The sequence below is a fragment of the Choloepus didactylus genome, chromosome 22 (assembly GCF_015220235.1).
Source record: "Choloepus didactylus isolate mChoDid1 chromosome 22, mChoDid1.pri, whole genome shotgun sequence".
In the NCBI taxonomy this organism is placed as follows: domain Eukaryota; kingdom Metazoa; phylum Chordata; class Mammalia; order Pilosa; family Megalonychidae; genus Choloepus; species Choloepus didactylus.
Genome location: NC_051328.1, coordinates 4233276 through 4251365, shown reverse-complemented (window position 1 = coordinate 4251365; position 18090 = coordinate 4233276).

The following is an 18090-nucleotide window of genomic DNA, read 5'->3' as shown; positions in this document are numbered from 1 at the left end:
TTCTTTGAAAGGATCAATAAAATTGATTAGCTAGACTGACAAAGAAAAAAAGAGACAATACAGCTAATGAAAATCAGAAATGAAAAGGGGGACACAACTATTGACCCTACTGAAATAAAAAGGGTCATAAAAGGATACTATGAAAAACTCTATGCCAATAAATTAGATAACCTAGATGAAATGAAAAAATTCTTAGAAACACATAAAATACCTACATTGACCCAAGAAGTAACAGAAGATCTCAACAACCTAATTACTAGTAAAATGATTGAATCTGTATTTTAAAACCTCCCGACAAAGAAAAGCCCAGAACCAGATGGTTTCATAGAAGAATTCTACCAAACATTCTGAAAAGACTTAACTCCAATTCTGCTCAAATTCTTCCAAAATATTGAAGAGGTGGACCACTCTCTAATCCACTTTACAAGGCCAATATCACCTTCATATGAAAAGCCAGATAAAGATACTACAAGAAAAACTACATACCAATATCTCTTATGAGTGTAGATTCAAAACTCCTCAACAAAATACTAGCAAAGCAAATCCAACAGCATATTAAAAGAATTATACAAAATAATCAAGTGGGATTTATCCCTGGTATGCAAGATTGGTTGAACATAAGAAAATCAACTGATGTGATACACCACATTAACAAAATGAAGGGAAAAAACACATTATCAACTCAATTGATGCAGAAAACGCATTTGACAAAATTCAGCACCCATTCTTGACAAAAACACTTAGAACACAAGGAATAGAGGGAAATTCCTCAATATGATAAAAGATATATTTTTAAAACCCACAGCTAACATTCCCCTTAATGATGAAAAATGGAAAGCTTTCCCAATAAGATCAGGATCAAGACAAGGATGCCCGCTGTTACAATGTTATTGAACAAAAGTTCTTGCTAGAGCAATTAGGCAAGGAAAAAAATAAAAGGCATCTAATTGGAAAGGAAGTTGTAAAACTTTCCCTCTTTGTGGATGATGATGCTAGATACAGAAAATCCTGAAAAATCCACAACAAAGCTCCTAGAACAAATAAACAAATTCAGCAAAGTGGCAGGATACAAGACCAACACCCAAAAATCGTAGTGTTTCTATACACACTCAATGAACAACTGGAAGAATAAATTAAGAAAAAAAATCCATTCACAATAGCAACTAAAAGGATAAAACACCTAGGAATAAATTTAACCGAGAATGTAAAGGACTTGTACACAGAAAACTACAAAGCTTTGCTAAAAGAAGTCAAAGAAGACTTAAATAAACAGAAGGACATTCCTTATTCATGCATTGGAAGACTAAATATCATTAAGATGTCAATACTACCCAAAGCAATTTACAGATTCAATGCAGTCCCAATCAAAATTCTAACAACCTTCCTTGCAGAAATGGAAAAGCCAATCATTAAATTTATATGGATAGGAAATGGGCCACAAACAGCTAAAGCCAAGCCATCTTGAAAAAGAAGAACAAAGTTGGAGGACTCACACGTCCCTATATTAAAATTCATTACAAAGCCACAGTAATAAAAACAAAAGGACAGAGATATAGACCAATGAAATTGAATTGAGAGCTCAGAAATCACCCTAACATTTATGGTCAACTGATTTTTGACCAGGTGGCAAAGACCACTCAATGGAGAGAGAATAGGGTTTTCAAAAAAATGGTGCTGGGAAAACTGAATCTCCGTTTGAAAGAAAAAAAAAAAGGAGAACTCCTACCTCACACCACATATAAAGAATCAACTGCAAGTGTATCAAAGGCCTAAATATAATAGCTAGAACTATCCAACTCCCAGAAGAATCATCTTCAGGACCCTGTGTTAAGCAATAATTTCTTAGATTTTTATATCCAAAACACAAGTAAGAAAAGAAAAAAAAGATAGTAAAAACTATCTTGGGTCTCCTCCTGAATGCCTCTTTGTTGCTCAGATGTGGCCCTCTCTCTCTGGCTAAGCCAACTTGAAAGGTGAAATCACTGCCCTCCCCCCTACGTGGGATCAGACACCCAGGGAAGTGAATCTCCCTGGCAACGTGGAATATGACTCCCGGGGAGGAATGTAGACCCGGCATCGTGGGATGGAGAACATCTTCTTGACCAAAAGGGGGATGTGAAAGGAAATGAAATAAGCTTCAGTGGCAGAGAGATTCCTAAACGAGCCGAGAGGTCACTCTGGTGGGCACTCTTACGCACACTTTAGACAACCTTTTTTAGGTTCTAAAGAATTGGGGTAGCTGGTGGTGGATACCTGAAACTATTAAACTACAACCCAGAACCCATGAATCTCGAAGACAGTTGTATAAAAATGTAGCTTATGAGGGGTGACAATGGGATTGGGAAAGCCATAAGGACCACACTCCACTTTGTCTAGTTTATGGATGGATGTGTAGAAAAGTAGGGGAAGGAAACAAACAGACAAAGGTACCCAGTGTTCTTTTTTACTTCAATTGCTCTTTTTCACTCTAATTATTATTCTTGTTATTTTTGTGTGTGTGCTAATGAAGGTGTCAGGGATTGATTTAGGTGATGAATGTACAACTATGTAATGGTACTGTAAACAATCGAAAGTACAATTTGTTTTGTATGACTGCGTGGTATGTGAATATATCTCAATAAAATGATGATTAAAAAAAAAAAAAAACTATCTTGGATTTTTATATCCAAAACACAAGTAAGAAAAGAAAAAAAGATAGTAAAAACTATCTTTAGTAAAAACTTTTGTTCCTCAAAGTTCTTCATCATGAAAGTAAAATGACATCCTACACAATGGTGGAAAATATTTGGAAACCACATATCTGTTAAAGGTATAATATTCAGACTATAGACAGAAATCCTTCAAATTACTGGAAATACCATCAAGCCAATCTTAAAATGGCCAAAACACTTGAATAGACATCTCCCCAAAAAGGATATACAAATGGCCAGAAAGCACATGAAAAGATGCTCAACATCATTAGCCACCAGGGAAATGCAAATCAAAACCACCATTTCACACCCATTAGAATGGCTCCTATTTAAAAAAAAAAAAAAAAAAAAAACAGAAAATAACAAGTGTTGGAGAGGATGCGGAGAAATAGGAACACTCATTCATTGCTGGTTGCAATGTAAAATGGTGCAGTCACTGGGGGGGTTGTTTGGTGGCTCCTCATAAAGCTAAAATTAAAACTACCATATGACCTGGCCATCCCACTAATCGATGTACACCCAAAAGAATTGAAATCAGGGACTTCAAACAGATATTTGCACACCAATGTTCATAGTGGCATTATTCACATTAATCAAAATATGGAAGCAATCCAAGTGTCCATCAACTGAAGAATGGATAAATAAAATGTGGTATATACATACAAAGGAATATTATTCAGCTGTTAAAAGGAATGAAGTCCTGATACCTGTGACAACATGGGTAAACCTTGAAGACATCATGTTGAGTAAAATAAACCAGACACAAAAGGAGAAATATTGTATGATCTCATGGATTTGAATACACAAACTCATAGAGTCATAATCTAGATTGTATGTTACCAGGGGACAGGGTGGTGAGAGGGAATGGGAAATTAAAGCTTAAAATGTGCAGGGGAGATAGCCTTGGGCTACTGTTCATCCTCAGACCCAGTGGGTGACCCATATATAAAAGGCAAGATTTGTACACATGTAGCAATTCATTAAAACTTATGAGACATGGCAAAAAAGCTCTGTGTCTGGGAATTGGATAGGCTACAGTATCTACTTCATTCTCCAAACACATTCTATCCAGCCACATCACATCAACAAGACAATGGTAGATGTAATTTGGTCCCAGTTTTATGCCCACAATGCAAGAAATTTTTGCTACTTAGCTACTACTCTCTTCAAAGTCAATCTCTGGAAGCCAGATGTCTCCCACACATAGTATTTTTACCTGGCACAATAGAATTCCTTCCTCAAACTACTCTAAGTGAATGGATAAAAGGACTTTCAGCTTTAATGTTGCATTATCTCAGAATTCAAGTAAACATACAGTAATTGAGTGATTTTAAGTTTGGGTTAAGGCAAAGAAAAAAAATTTAAGCATAAGGTTTTAGAAGCAACAAATTTAGAATTAGTGAGTTGATAAACATAAAAATTCCTATTTCATATACCTTATGAAAGTCTTTCATTCAAATAAAAACATTGTAACTACTAGAGTGAAAAGAAAAGATCCGTGGTATTTAGTGATGGTAGCACAACATTGTGAATGTATTTAACACAACTGAATTGTATACTTAAAAGTTGTTAAAATGGGAAATTTTAGGTTGTTTATGTTACAAGAATAAAAATTGTTTTAAAATGCATAGAATGGTATAAAACAAAGAGTGAATCCTAATGTAAACTATGGACTATAGCCAATAATATTATAATAATATTGTTTCATCAATTGTAACAAAAGTACTGCACTAATTCAAAATGTTAATAATAGGGAAAACTGTGAGGGAAGTATATGGGAACTCTGTACTTTCTGCATGATTTTTCTGTAAACCTGCAACTGCTCTAATAAAAAGTTTTTAAGAAAAAAAATGTGCAAGGGTCCTATTTGGAATGATGGAGATGTTTTGGTGATGGATGGTGGTATTGGTAGCACAACATTGTGAATGCAATTAAAGCACTGAAATATATATCTGAATGTGATTAAAAGGGAAAATGCTAGCTTGTATATATGATGTATTAGGGTTTTCTAGGGGAACAGAATCAACAGGAGATATCTGTAGATACAAGATTTATAAAAGTGTCTCACGCAACTGTGGTGATGCACAAATCCAAATTCTGTAGGGCAGGCTGCGAGCTGGCAACTCTGATGAAGGTCTTCATTGAACTCTCCAGGAGAGGCTGGCTGGCTGAAGAAGAAATGGAAGTTCTCTCTTCTCCCTTAAAAGTCTTCAACTGATTGGATTAAATCCAACTGATTGTATTCTCTCATTGCGGAAGATACTCCCTTAGTTGATCATAGATGTAATCAGTCACAGATGCCATCAATTGACTGATGATTTAATCAACAAGCCTTCTGGTTTATTAACCAGCCATTAAAAGTCCTTGCAGTAATGGTTAGGCCAGTGTTTGCTTGACCAGAAAACTGGGCACCATCACCTGGCCAAGTTGACAAATGAACCTATGGTTACACAATTAAAAAGTTAAAAAAAAAAATCTATAGGACTGCAATACCCAAACATTGAACTCTAAGTTAAACCATGGACTTTAATTAATAGCATAATTATGAAAATGTGCTATCATCAATTGTAACAAGTGTTCTACCCCAGTGGTTGTGGGGTAGTGTATGGGAATCCTGTATTTTATGAATGATTATTCTTTAAACCCACAACTTCTCTAATAAATTAAAAAATAAAAATAAAATTTAAAAACCTTAATTATTGAATCTTGTAATACACCAAACCACTCATTTACCCTCCTCCTCCCAGGGGACCACAGCACCTGCTCATGTGCTTTACCCTCTGCTTTTCAGTTTCATTTATGTTTCTGGAATCTGATGATTTTCCTTTCCTACAGGATCAACCTTGCATTTTTTCTCTGTTGTTAAAGTTTAGCTAATGTCTCTGAGGATATATAGCTGGAGCTTTTTCAGATGACCTTAGTTTTCCATCAGGCTGGTATCTGAAGTCCTTTGGAACATTTTAAGCAGGAGAAAAATATAATTTCATTTACATTTTTGAAAGATGTTTCTGATCATTTAGCAGAGGGTGCCTGAAATGCTACTTTTAAAAGAGTACTAAGTCCATATGTGGATTCAGTGGAAAAGAGTGTCCTGATCTGTTAGAAATGTCAGTCAAGGCACAAGAAGCAGTGAGGAGGCATGTACATCATATATCTCCTAATCCTGATTGGCCCTTCACTTTTCACTTAGGGAAACTGAGGCACAGAGAAATTCAGTGACTTGCCACAGTCACTCAGCTGGGAGGTGTATTCCCAAGTTCTTATATTATGCTTTTTGATCGTTTTATTCAACAGATGGTGTTCTAGTTTGCTAATGCTGTCAGGATGCAAAACACCAGAGACGGATTGGCTTTTATAAAAGGGGGTTTACTTGATTACACAGCTACAGTCTTAAGTCCATAAAGTGTCCAAGGTAACACATCAGCAATCAGGTACCTTCACTGGAGGATGGCCAATGGTGTCCGGAAAACCTCTGTTAGCTGGGAAGGCACGTGACTGGCGTCTGCTCCAGAATTCTGGTTTCAAAATGGCTTTCTCCCAGGACATTCCTCTCTAGGCTGCAGTTCCTCAAAAATGTCACTCTTAGTTGCACTTGGGATATTTGTCCTCTCTCAGCTACTCCGGAGCAAGAGTCTGCTTTCAACAGCTGTCTTCAAAATGTCTCTCATCTGCAGCTCCTGTGCTTTCTTCAAAGTGTCCCTCTTGGCTGTAGCAAGCTTGCTCCTTCTGTCTGATCTTATATAGTGCACCAGTAATTTAATTCAGACCCACCCTGAATGGGCCGGCCAACACCTCCATGGAAATTATACAATCAGAGTCATCACCCACAGCTGGGTGGGGCAGATCTCCATGGAAACACTCAAAGAATTACAATCTAATTAACACTGATAGGTCTGCCCACACAGGATTGCATCAAAGATAATGGCATTTGGGGAGACATAATACATTGAAACTGGCACAGATGGTTTTCTTCATTTTGATAGTATTATTGAAGATGCCATGGTTTTTATAGGCTAAAGTCAGGTTCCAAGTAATTCAGCATTTCCAGGCACCAGAAGCTTTGCTCGGTACTTACAGAAGAAAGATGAACAAGTAATGTTTTCTGCCTTTGAGGAGCTCACACTCTAACAAGTTTAAATAACTAAAATGTAGAGTAAGGGCTGTAGAAGCTGAGTATACATGGCAGTCTGGAAAAAAACAGAGAAACAATAGCTGAATTCCCTTGGGGAGGTCAGAAAGGTGATGTTTAATCTATGCAAAATCTATTCTGGTTTGCTTGCTCATCCTCTAGCCTAGATTTGTGCATTCATCACCACAATCAATTTTAGAACATTTTCATTAATCCCAAAATAAAAATCACGTATGCTATAGCAGTCACCACTCAACCCCACTATCCTTCCCCAGCCCTATATAACTACTAATCTATTTATGTCTCTATAGATTTATTTATATTTACATTTTATATAAATTGAATCATACAGTGTCATCATACTTTGTGTCTGATTTCTTTCACTTAGCATAATGTATTATTAAAATAATTATTTTTTTAAAATTAGAGATGTATGTATACAAAAAATCATGTAAAATACATTATGAATGCACAATTATGTGATACTGTGAGCCACTATTGTATACTTTGGATAGATTATATGGTGTGTGAATAAATCTCAATAAAATTTCATTTAAATAAAAAACATTCCCATATTGTCCCTGTTGTTGACACTTTCCATTAATGTGGTACCCTTGTTACAATTGATGAAAGAATATTAAAATAGTACTATTAACTATAGTCCATAGTTTACATTAGGCATATATTTTCCCATATTTCACTCAATATTAACACCTTATATTAGTGTCATACATTTGTTATCACAGTTTATGAAAAAACATTCTTGTACTATTAACCCCAATCCATCGTTCACAGGAGGGTTCACTGCGTACAGTCCCATGTTTTATTGTCTTTCATTCTAGTAATATACTTGACTCAAAACTTTCCCTTACAACCACATTCACATATGTAATTCAGCACTGTTAATTACACTCACAAATAATGTGCTACCATCATCATCGTCCATTCCCAAACATTTTCAATCAACCTAAATAAAAATTCTGTACAAATTAAGTATCAGCTTCCCATTCTCTACTCCTAATCTCTCCCCTGGTAACCTATATTCTAGATTCTAACTCTATGAGTTTGATTATTATAATTAGTTTATATTAGTGACATCATACAATATTTGTATTTTTGTTTCTGGCATATTTCACTCAGCATAGTGTCCTCAAGGTTCATCCAAGTTTTTGCATGCATCAGTACTTCATTCATCCTTACAGGTGAATAATATTCCATCATGTGTATGTGTGTGTGTGTGTGTGTATGCACACACACACCACATTTTGTTTATCCACTCATTGGTTGATGGACATTTGGGTGGCTTCCATCTTTAGGCAAATGTGAATAATGCCACTATGAACATCAGTATGCAAATGTCTGTTCAAAGCCCTGGTTTCAGTTCTTCTGGCTGTATACCTACTAGCGTGATTGCAAGATCATATGGCAATTCTATACTTAGCTACCTGAGGAGCTGCCATACTGTCTTCCATAGTTGCTGCACCATTTTACATTCCCACAGCAGTACATGAATGTTCCTATTTCTCTGCATCTTTTCCAACACTTGTAGTTTTCTGTTTTTTTATAGTGGCCATTCTAGTAGATGTGAAATGGTATTTCATTGTGGTTTTGATTTGCAGTTCCCTAATATCAAATAATGTTGTATATCTTTACATCTGCTGTTTAGCCCTTTGTATTTCTTCTTTGCAGAAATCTCTATTCAAGTCTTTTGTCCAATTTTTAATCAGGTTGTTTGTCCTTTTATTGTTGAGATTTAGGATTTCTTTATATATTCTGTATATTAAACCCTTATCAGATATGTTGTTTCCAAACATTTTCTCCCATTGAGTGGCTTGCTTTTCATTTTCATAACAAAGCCCTTCAATTTCCAAAAGTTTTTAATTTTGAGGAGGTCCTATTACTCTATTCTTCTTTTTGTTGCTTGTGCTTTTGGATGTAAACCATTGCCTACCAAAAGATCTTCCGTACATTTTCTTCTAGTAATTTTATGATTGTGGTTCTTATATTTAGGTCTTTGATCCATTTTGATTTAATTTTTGTATATGGTGTGAGACAGTGGTCCTCTTTCATTCTTTTGCATATGGATATCCAGTTATCTCAGGACCATCTTTTAGACTATTTTCCCAGTTGAGTGGACTTGGCGGACTTGTAAAATATCAATTAGCCATAGATGTGAGGGTCTATTTCTAAAGTCTCAGTTTGATTACATTTGTCAATATATCTATCCTTATGCCAGTACCATGCTGCTGTGACCACTGTAGCTTTGTATTATGCTTTAAAGTCTGGAGGTATGATTCCTCCAGCTTTGTTCTTTTTCAAGAAGTGTTTAGCTATTTGGGGCCCCTTACCCTTCCAAATACAAATGATGACTGGCTTTTCCATTTCTGTAAAGTAAGTTGTTGAAACTTTGATGGGGACTGCATTGAATCTGTAAATCATTTGGGGTAGAATTGACATCTTAATGATTTTTAGTCTTCCAATCCATGAACATGGAATGTCCTTCCATTTATTTAGGTCTTCTTTTATTTTTTTCAATGTTTTATAGTTTTCTGTGTAGATATTTCTGTGTATTGCTAGATATTTGGTTCTGTTGATTGATGTAAACGGATTTTTTTTCTTGATTTCCTCCCCAGCTTGCTCCTTACTAGCGTATAGAAACACTACTGATTTTTGTGTGCTGATCTTGTATTCCACCACTATGCTGAACTCATTTATTAGTTCTAGTAGCTTTGTTGTCGAATTTTCAGGACTTTCTATATATTGGATCATGTCATCTACAAATAGTGAAGCCTTTGTTTCTTCCTTTTCAATTTTGGATACCTGTTATTTCTTTTTCTTCCCTAACTGCTCTAGTTAGAACTACCAGTACAATATTGAATAACAGTGGTAACAGTGAACATCCTTATCTTATTCCAGATCTTTAAAGTTAACACTTTCAGTCTTTCACCATTGAGTATGATATTAGCTGTGGGGTTTTCATATATGCCCCTTATCATTTTTGAAGAGTTTCTTTCCATTACTATTTTTCAAAGTCTTTTTATCAAGAAATGATGCTGGATTTTGTCAAATGCCTTTTCTGCATCGAGATGATCACGTGATTTTCCCTTCAATTTGTTAATGTGGTGGATTACATTAATTATTTTCCTGTGTTGAACCATTCTTGCATACCTGGGATAAAATCCACTTGATCATGGTGTATGATTCTTTTAATGTGCTTCTGGGTTTGAGTCACAAGCATTTTGCTGAGGATACTTCCATCTATATTAATAAGATAAATTGCTCTGTAATTTTTGTTCTTGTAGTGTCTTTATCTGGCTTTGGTATTAGGGTGATGTTGGCCTCATAGAATGAGTTAGATAGTATTACCTACTCTTCAGTTTTTGGAAGTAGTTTGAGCAGGATTGGTACTAATTTCTTCCTGGAATGCTTGGTAGAATTCTCCTGTGAAACCATCTGATCCTGGGCTATTCTTTTTTGGGAGGTATCCGATCACTGATTCAATCACTTTACTTGTGATTAGTTTGTTGCAGTCTTCTATTTTTTTCTAGAGTCAGTGTAAGTTGTTTGTGCCTTTTTAGGAGTTTGTCCATTTCATCTAGTTGTCTAATTTGTTGGCATACTGTTGTTCATAGTATCTTCCATGTTTCGTTTTTTTTCTGTGGGGTCAGTAGTAATGCCCCCTCTATCATTTCTGATCTCATTTTTTTTCATCTTCTCCTTTTTTTTCTTTGATAGTCTAGCTAAGGGTTTGTCAATGTTATTGATGGTCTCAAAGAGCCAATTTTGGTTTTTGTTCATCCTTTCTATTGTTTTTTATTCTCAATTTAATTTATGTCTGTCCTAATCATTGTTATTTCTTTCTTTCTGCTTGTTTTCAGATTAGTTTGCTATTCTTTTTCTGGCTCCTCCAGGTCTTTGCAATTAGGTCTTTGATTTTTTAATGTAGGCATTTAGGGCTATAAATTTCCCTCTCAGCACTGCCTTTGCCACATCTCATAAGCTTTGATACATTGCGCTCTTGTTTTCATTCATCCTGAAGTATTTTCTGATTTCTCTTGCAATTTCTCGTTTGACACAATGTATAAGAGTGTGCTCTTTAACATCCATTTTTGTGAGTTTTCCAGTTGTCTATCTCTTATTGATTTCCAGCTTCATTCCACTTTGGTTTGAGAAAGTGTTTTGCATAATTTCAATTTTTTTTAATTTATTGAGACTTTTGTGACCCACCATATGGTCTATCCTGGATTATGATTCATGAACACTTGAGAAGAATGTATATCTTGGTAAGTATAATGTTCTGTATATGTCTGTTAAGTCTAGTTCATTTATCATATTATTCAAGTTCTCTGTTTCCTTATTAATCATCTGTCCAGATATTCTATCTATTGATAGGAGTGGTGTATTGAAGTTCCCCACTATTATTTGTAGGGATGTCTATTTCAAACTTCAGTTTTGCTTGTGTTTGCATCACGTATTTTGGGTCACCATGGTTAGGTGCCTAAATATTTATGGTTGCTATTTCTTCTTGGTGAATTGGCCCTTTTATTAATATATAGTGTCCTTCTTTGTCTCCTGTACCAGTTTTGCATTTAGAGACTATTTTGTCTGTTATTAGTATAGCTGATTCAGCTCTTTTTAGGTAGCAGTTTGTGTAGAATATCTTTTCCCAACTTTTCACTTTCAACCTATTTGTGTCTCTTATAGACAGCAAATAGTTGGATATTACTTTCTTATCCATTTTTCCACTCTGTGTCTTTGATTTTGGAGTTTAATCCATTAATATTCAATGGTACTATCTGTAAAGGTAGTATTTACTTCAATCATTTTATCCTTTGGTTTTCTAAATGTCATGTCTTATTTTTATCTCTTTTTACCCTTTTAGCTACTCCTGATAATCTTCATTTATTCATTCTCCTCCAAGCCTGTCTCCTGTCATTTCCTTTCAGTCTGCAGTATTCCCTTTGGTATTTCTGGTAGGGCAGGTGTCTTGTTGATGAACTCTCTGTTACTGTTTATCTGCAAATGTTTTAAACTCTCCCTCATTTTTTGAAGGATAGTTTTACTGGATAAAGAATTCTTGGCTGGCAGTTTTTCTTTTTCAGTACCTGAAATATATTATTTCACTGTCTCTCACTTCCATGGTTTCTAATGAGAAATCAGAACTTAGTCTTATTGTGGTTCCTTTGTATGTGATGAATTGCTTTTCTCTCACTGCTCTCAAGATTCTTTAGTTATCTTTGACATTTGACATTCTTATTAGGGTTTATCCTGTTTGGAGTGCATTGCACTTCTTGCATATGTATATTTATGTATTAGGAATTTTTTAGTTATGTTTTCCTCAAATATTCTTTCTTACCCTTTTCCCTTCTCTTCCCCTTCTGAGACACCCATGACATATATGCTGTCATTCAAATCCCTGAGATCCTGCTGACTTTTTCCATTCTCTATCTGTTCTGTCTGGAAGTGTTCACTTGTCCTGTCTTCTAGTTTGCTGATTCCTTCTTCATCCTGTTCAAATCTGCTGTTGCATGCCTCTATGTGTTTTTAATCTCTTCTATTGGGACTTTCATTCCCATAATTTCTGTTCTGTTTCTTTTTATACTTTCAGATTCTTCTTTATGCTCACACAATGTCTTCTAATATTCTTTATCTCTTTAACCATATTTTCCTTCATCTCCTTGAACTGATTTAGGAGACTTGTTTGAACTTCTTTGATTAATTGTTCCAAATTCTGTGTCTCCTCTAAAGTTTTAACTCGTTCCTTTAACTGGGCCATATCTTTTTGTTTCTTAGTATGGCTTGTGATTTTTTGCTGATGTCCAGGCATCTAATTGTCTTGATCAGTTTACTCTGAAGGTCAGTTTCTTTTCCCTAGGGTTTTATTTTTGGTTGGCTTTGTATTAAGGCTCCTCTTTGACACTTGGTTCAACTTATTCTAGACCTTTTGAACAGCCCATGTTTAGCTCATCAGATTTTTTCAGCTCTTCATCTGATTCTTGCCCTGGATAAGTGGTACAACTTTTAGGACCACACTATTTGTGCAATTGTCTCACCCCCAGGAGATTGCTTCCTTTCCTCTGTTCCTTCTCTGGGAATCTTGATTTGTTCTGTTGGTTTTTGTTTTGTCTCTATAATTTTTTTACACGCCTTTCATCATCCCTTGCTGCTTTTGCCTAGAGGGCAATTCTGGGGGGAAGGCCACCCTGGAAAGAACTTTCCCAAATCAGTATTTCCCAGCCAAAACAGGGCCATGAACTCAAAAAAGAGGCACAGACTGGCTCCAAAGTGCCCTGGGGAGAGAATAAGGAAAGACACCAAAAAGCTGTTTTGACAGTCCCAAAGCTGCACTTTTTGACCTGCCCAGCAGATGGCACCCTTCAACAAACTATTCCCTACATCTCTAAGGGGACACTGTGTCTTCAAATCTCTGCAGCTTCTGCCCCTGTTAGGTGTAGGTTGAAACAGTGGCTGTGGTTGGTCCAGGGTGGGTTGAAACAGTTGCTCAGAGCCAGGATCCAGAGATCCAAATTCACTAATCACAAGGTATGATAAGTGGTTGTCCATACCCCTCTCCCATTTTTGGTGAAGAAGATTTTTACATCCATTTCTTACAGCAGAAGCTAGACAGGGGCAGGATCCCAAGGCAGCCCACCCCAAGACTGGGGGGTGGACACCAGCAGCCACCATGTGGAGAAAGCTACTCACAGTTTTGTACTGCAGTTTACCCATCTCTTCTTCCCGCTCTTCCCTGGATACTGTACAGTGTTCTTCTGGCCTCCAGAGCCCCAGAACAGTTGTAATAGACAGTTCCTGCCTGTTTTCTAGGTGTTTCGGAAGAAGGACTGTGTCCTGGAGCTCTCCCTACTCCTCCAAAACCTTCCCCAGAAGAAACTTTGAAAACTTTCTATTTTTAACTCTGTATTAATTCATGCTGTTCCACTATATTCCATTCCATAAAAATTTACTGACATATTTGATGGGTTCTTCCTCAAATCAGGCTTCTCATGGCAAGGACCAAAGGAGAATGACTGGGGAGAAAAACTGCTCTTGGGGGGTGTTCTAGTTTGCTAATGCTGCTGGAATGCAAAACACCAGAGATGGATTGGCTTTTATAAAAGGGGGTTTATTTGGTTACACGGTTACAGTCTCAAGGCCATAAAGTGTCCGAGGTAACACATCAGCAATCGGGTACCTTCACTGGAGGATGGCCAATGGTATCCGGAAAACCTCTGTTAGCTGGGAAGGCACGTGGCTGACATCTGCTCCAAAGCTCTGGTTTCAAAATGGCTTTCTCCCAGGACGTTCCTCTCTAGGCTGCAGTTCCTCAAAAATGTCACTCTTAGTTGCACTTGGGGTATTTGTCCTCCCTTAGCTTCTCTGGAGCAAGAGTCTGCTTTCAATGGCCATCTTCAAACTGTCTCTCATCTGTAGCTCCTGTGCTTTCTTCAAAGTGTCCCTCTTGGCTGTAGCTCCTCTTCAAAAGTTCAGTCTCAGCTGCACTGAGTTCCTTCTGTTATGTCAGCTCATTTATATCGCTTCACTGATCAACGTAGACCCACCCCAAATGGGCAGAGCAACATTTCCATGGAAATTATCCAGAGTCATCACCCACAGCTGGGTGGGGCACATTCCAAAGAAACACTCAAAGAATTGCAATCTTATCAACACTGATATGTCTGCCCACACAAGATGACATCAAAGATAATGGCGTTTGGAGGACACAATATATTCAAACTGGCCCATTCCACCCCCTGAACCCCAAAATGACATTATCTTTCCATATACAAAATACATTCATCCCATCACAATACCACAGAAACTTAAATCATTTAAGTTATGTTAAGTACAAGATCCCATCAAAATCAATTATAGGCATGGTCAGTCCTAAGGCGTAATTTTCCTTTAGCTGTGGATCTGTGAACTTAGAACCAGTTATGTGCTTCCAATATACAAAGGAGGGACATTCATAGGATAAACATTCCCATTTCCATAAGAAAAAACTGAAAAGAAAACAGGGTTCACAGGACTGAAACAGTTCCTAAAACCTGCAGGACAAACTCCATTAGATTTCAAAGTCTGAGAGTCATGTACAGAATGACGTTGCATCCTTGGGGCTTGAGAGAGTGGGAGTCTAACCCTTCCTAAGGGCCTTTTTGGCAGCCCTTTCCTCTCCAAACACTGGAGTGAGTGCTCCAACATATCCCCACATTGGGGAGACCACCTTCTCGGCCCCACCCTCCTTAAACATCGGGGCAGCACCCGGATTCCCTTCCATCTCCAGGGCACACGCTTTACCCCTTCAGAACAATGGCATGGCAGCCAGGCTCTCCCCAATTCCCTGGGAACATGCTCCACCCTCTTTGGGACCTGGGGTGGCAAAACTCTTCCAGAGCATCAAGGCGGAAGACCCACCCTTGACCTCCAGGACAAACTCACCCTTTCCATGTGTGTGGGCCACTCTGCTCTCCCAGCCCAAGGCCTCTTGACTCCAGACCTCAACTTCCATGGCTCTGTCTTTGAAGAAATTTTTCCTTCAATTTTTTCCTTGTCTGTCTCTTCCAGTCCAGACTGGCAATGGCTCTGTCTATAAAGATCTCACAAAAATTCTGTTGGATTCACATGAAGCACACAGGGGTCAAAGCCATCAGACAATAGGACTTCCCACAAATCCTTTCTGCTTAACTCCTTTTTCAACCTTGGCTTGTACTGAAATGAAGGGGTTCCATGTTTGGTTACATCCTCATGTTGGTCTGTAGCTTCTGGGTATCCACCCCCTGGAAGCCTGGAATTTTTCAAACCATCAGTTTCTTGTTTCTTTGAATCTAAGAGTTCAATTCTAAGTTTATCTCTCTCTGCTCGCATTTTACTATAAGCTGCAAGGAGAAGCCAGGGTACATCCCCCACATGTAATCTGGAGATTGCCTCAGCTAGGTATTCCAGGTTGTCGCTTTCAAATTCTTCCTTCCATCTGACACCAGGATTCAATTTTGCCAAATTATCTGCCACTTTAAAACAAGGATCACCTTTCTTCCAGTTTGCAACAACACATTCATCATTTCTGTTCAAGGCCTCATCAGAAGTATGTTTAGAATCCATATTTCCACAAACAGTCTCTTCAAAGCAGTTTAGGTCTTTTTTATCAAGCTCCTCACAATTCTTTCAGAATCTTCCCCTTATCCATTTAAAAAGCCACTCCAACATGTTTGGTATTTGCAAATACAGCAGCATCAGCACCCCACTTCTGGTACCAAAATCTGTTCTAGTTTGCTAATGCTGCCGGAATGCAAAACACCAGAGATGGATTGGCTTTTATAAAAGGGGGTTTATTTGGTTACACAGTTACAGTCTCAAGGCCATAAAGTGTCCAAGGTAACACATCAACAATCAGGTACCTTCACTGGAAGATGGCCAATGGTGTCCAGAAAACCTCTGTTAGCTGGGAAGGCACGTGGCTGACATCTGCTCCAAAGTTCTGGTTTCAAAATGGCTTTCTCCCAGGACATTCCTCTCTAGGCTGCAGTCCCTCAAAAATGTCACTCTTAGTTGCACTTGGGGTATTTGTCCTCTCTTAGCTTCTCTGGAGCAAGAGTCTGCTTTCAATGGCCATCTTCAAACTGTCTCTCATCTGCAGCTCCTGTGCTTTCTTCAAAGTATCCCTCTTGGCTGTAGCTCCTCTTTAAAAGTTCACTCTCAGCTGTATCGAGTTCTTTCTGTTATGTCAGCTCATTTAAATGGCTCCACTGATCAACTTAGACCCACCTCGAATGGGAGGAGCAACACTCCATGGAAATTATCCGGTCAGAGTCATCACCCACAGCTGGGTGGGGTGCATTCCAAAGAAACACTCAAAGAATTACAATTTAATCAACACTGATACATCTGCCCACACAAGATTACATCAAAGATAATTGTATTTGAGGGACACAATATATTCAAGCTGGCACAGGGGAGTACAGTACAGCTTCCCCCAAGGTTGTAGGCAATAGTATGAGCGAATATCTATCAGCATTAAAGCAAAGCTGATAATGGAAGATGTATAAGGTTTGGAAAATTTGGCTCACAATTTCATCAGACTCTGAGGACTCTTGAACACTTTCCTTTTTTTCCTATGAAAACCTGATTTGGGGGGGAAATACATATATTTTATCTATCATTTATAACTCAGTGTGAATTTAAATTTCAACACAGATTACCAAGAGATAGGGCAGGGTAGGGCACAGGGAGTTAAGACTTAAAAGGTATAGAGATTCCATTTTGGACGATGGAAATTTTTAGTAATGGATGGTGGTGTTGGTAGCACAACATTGTGAATGTAATTAACAGCACTGAAATATATATCTGAATATCATCAAAGGGGAAATTTAAAAATCCATGGAACTGCACAACACAGTGAGTCCCAGATTAAACCATAGACTATACTTAATAGTTCAATTATAAAAATGTGTTTTCATCAATTGTGACAAATGTACCACACCAATGCAAAGTGTTAATAATAGGGGGCTATGCGGGAATCCTGTATTATATGCATGATTGTTTTATAAACCCACTTCTCTAATAAAAAAATTAAAAAATAAAATAAATTTCAACATATAACTATCTCAATAATTGCATTTTAAATTTTATGGAAAATAAAATTTTTATGTTAGAGAAAGTATGGAAATTTTGGCCTCCCTGCACCCAACACCCAGAACATAGTCAATATATACTCCCTGTTTAGCTGTTTTGAATACCTCTTGCACCCGTCTTCAGAATCCTCTCAACCCCATCTCTCACTCCAGTCACTGCTGCAGAAACCAGTTCCATCTGGGCTTTGATCATTTTTGTGTGGGTGCATCAGATTGTGTCTCACATTGAGTCTGCACTGAGTACCTCTAACTTTTGCCCAGACATATCGCTGATGCTTCAGCTTGGGAGAGCCAGTCGAATGAACTCTGTGCTTAGCATATACAGCTTGGAAATGCAGGAGAGTAAATCCCTGTAGGACCATCCTTGATCAATGTGGTCCTGGAGCCAATGGATAAATATTTCTCCCTTTGGTATTTGGACAGACAGTTCTTAAGTACATTACATAAAGCTCCTAAGAAAGTCCTGGCGGGATCAAGCACCAGTTGCCCATAGCCGTGGTCAACTCAGTAATCCATCCCTGCATTGTATTTCTTTCCTTCCCTGCTCACTCCTTCTGCCATGTACTCCTGCTCCCTGTGAACACATTGCCGAGTAAACTACCTTAGAAGACAAGCCTTTCCAAAGCTTTGATTGCTGGCGAACTTA